The following is a 2,900-nucleotide window of genomic DNA, read 5'->3' on the forward strand; positions in this document are numbered from 1 at the left end:
AATAGTTACCCTGAATGTTAATGGGCTAAATGCCCCTGTCAAAAGACACAGGGTATCAGAATGGATAAAAAAACAAAACCCATCTATATGTTGACTCCAAGAAACTCATTTTAAGCCCAAAGACACCTCCAGATTTAAAGTGAGGGGGTGGAAAAGAATTTACCATGCTAATGGACATCAGAAGAAAGCAGGAGTGGCAATCCTTATATCAGATCAATTAGATTTTAAGCCAAAGACTATAATAAGAGATGAGGAAGGACACTATATCATACTCAAAGGGTCTGTCCAACAAGAAGATTCAACAATTTTAAATATCTATGCCCCCAACGTGGGAGCGGCCAACTATATAAACCAATTAATAACAAAATCAAAGAAACACATCAACAATAATACAATAATAGTAGGGGACTTTAACACTCCCCTCACTGAAATGGACAGATCATCCAAGCAAAAGATCAGCAAGGAAATAAAGGCCTTAAACGACACACTGGACCAGATGGACATCACAGATATATTCAGAACATTTCATCCCAATGCAACAGAATTCACATTCTTCTTTAGTGCACATGGAACATTCTCCAGAATAGATCACATCCTCGGTCCCAAATCAGGACTCAACCGGTATCAAAAGATTGGGATCATTCCCTGCATATTTTCAGACCACAATGCTCTAAAGCTAGAACTCAACCACAAAAGGAAGTTTGAAAAGAACCCAAATACATGGAGACTAAACAGCATCCTTCTAAAGAATGAATGGGTCAACCGGGATATTAAAGAAGAATTGAAAAAAATCATGGAAACAAATGATAATGAAAATACAACGGTTCAAAATCTGTGGGACACAGCAAAGGCAGTCCTGAGAGGAAAATATATAGCGGTACAAGCCTTTCTCAAGAAACAAGAAAGGTCTTAGATACACAACCTAACCCTACACCTAAAGGAGCTGGAGAAAGAACAAGAAAGAAACCCTAAGCCCAGCAGGAGAAGAGAAATCATAAAGATCAGAGCAGAAATCAATGAAATAGAAACCAAAAAAACAATAGAACAAATCAACGAAACTAGGAGCTGGTTCTTTGAAAGAATTAATAAAATTGATAAACCCCTGGCCCGACTTATCAAAAAGAAAAGAGAAAGGACCCAAATAAATAAAATCATGAATGAAAGAGGAGAGATCACAACTAACACCAAGGAAGAGCTGTTTTTCATAAAGAACCATAAGGAGAAATTAAAGGTCTTTAAAAACAGATGGTCAGCTCTGGTTGACTATGGAGTTGGATGCCCCAAATCTTAGTATCTCAGAAAGAACATGGCAGACAGGCAGACCTGGCTTGGGAGAATCCAGAGAGCTGGACAAGTACTGATCTCAAAAGAATGAGGAGAATACCACAGTGGTCGCTATGTAGGACACTGAAATAGGAGCAGCTGAAATGATGCTCAGGGAGTGGAAATGTATGTCCCAGTCCTTGGAGACCCACCAGGACTTGATGAGAAATCTAAATGCTAGCTTGGAGAACAACCTGAGGGAGGTGGAGTCCTGCTATGCTTTGCAAATGGAGTAGCTCAAGGAGATCCTGATGCACCTGGAGTTGGAGCTGTCCCAGATTTGCACAGAAGGGCAGTACTAATCCCAGGGATAGGAGGCCCTGATGAATATTAGGGTCAAGCTGGAGGCTGAGATCACCACCTACCACTGCCTGCTGGTAAACAGAGAGGACTTCAATCTGGGTAACATGCTGGACAAATGAAACTGCACTCAAACCATCCAAAAGACCACCATCTGCAGAACTGTGGAAGATAAAATGTCTAAGACCAATAATACAAGTTTTGAGGCTTTGAGGGAGCAGAAGCCGGGTACTCTTTGGGGAGTAGGAGGCCAGTAGAAAGTTAGAAGTTAAAAAAAAAAAAAAAAAGATATAGGGGAAAGTTGACTGTGTTAAAGAGTGAAATTTTCCTTCAAAGATAATATAACTTCAACTTCAATCTAGTCATTGCCCTAATTGTCATGAATTCTAAAGTAATAAAAATCCTGAATAAATGAGATTTCTTAACCCTGTAATTGAAAGAGAATTATTTTAACTGACCCAGTTTCTTCTTTATTAATTTAAATCCTTTTTTATTCATAGCATTTTATTGAAACACAAGTCATTATATTCTGTGTATATGAAATATTGAAATCATTTTCTGAAACTTTACATTTTTATTTTTGCCAAACATATTTATAAAACAAAGGAAAATATGAAGATAGTAAAACAATGGTTATGACCATAGGAGTAGCTTATTTGATGAAAAGGAAACAATCACATTAGTAAATTTTATTACTAATTGAAGAAATAAGGATGATTTCTTTTTAATTTTTGTTGTATAGATATAGTCTCATGACATTTAAAATTTCTGCTTAGAGTTAATGTTAATCACTAGAGCTAACTTTAAAAATTACTAAAACTCATTATTTTAAATGATGGACTTAATTCTATAACTCAAAAGGGAAAAATCATTTTACTTCAGAGATCCAAAAAAGTTTTAGAAACAATGCATAAAAAAGTTGTATTGAAGGATCATATCTTAAAATGTAAATAAGTGATTCTTGTTTTAGTGATGATGATTATAATACTATAATAAATATTTCCCTTTATATTAAAGGGAATCAGGCAAAATTCAATCTTTTATCTAAATAAATTATACAATCTCATAAATTTTGCCTTACAAATCTGAAAGTTCACTGTTCAAAATACTTTATTATTTTATTAGAACATCAAAAGGAAAAATTTGTATAAAATTAATTTATACATGGAACATTCAGTGGAGGTCTATCTAATTGGTGTATTACAGATTTCAAATCTTTGAAAAGGTACTTATGTCTTTAGGCAAGATAAACTTTGTATCATAAGAATCCTAATTAT

At 34.9% G+C, this 2,900-nt stretch overlaps 1 pseudogene; it reads left to right on the forward strand.

Annotated features, from left to right (window-relative positions):
* The first annotated feature begins 1,145 nt into the window (after window positions 1-1,145).
* On the forward strand, window positions 1,146-2,066 carry LOC106006155 (annotated as a pseudogene).
* The last annotated feature ends 834 nt before the right edge of the window (window positions 2,067-2,900 follow it).

This window comes from Mustela putorius, unplaced genomic scaffold (genome assembly GCF_011764305.1).
Source record: "Mustela putorius furo isolate JIRA1106 unplaced genomic scaffold, ASM1176430v1.1 tig00003871_pilon_pilon_pilon, whole genome shotgun sequence".
Taxonomy (NCBI): Eukaryota; Metazoa; Chordata; class Mammalia; order Carnivora; family Mustelidae; genus Mustela; species Mustela putorius.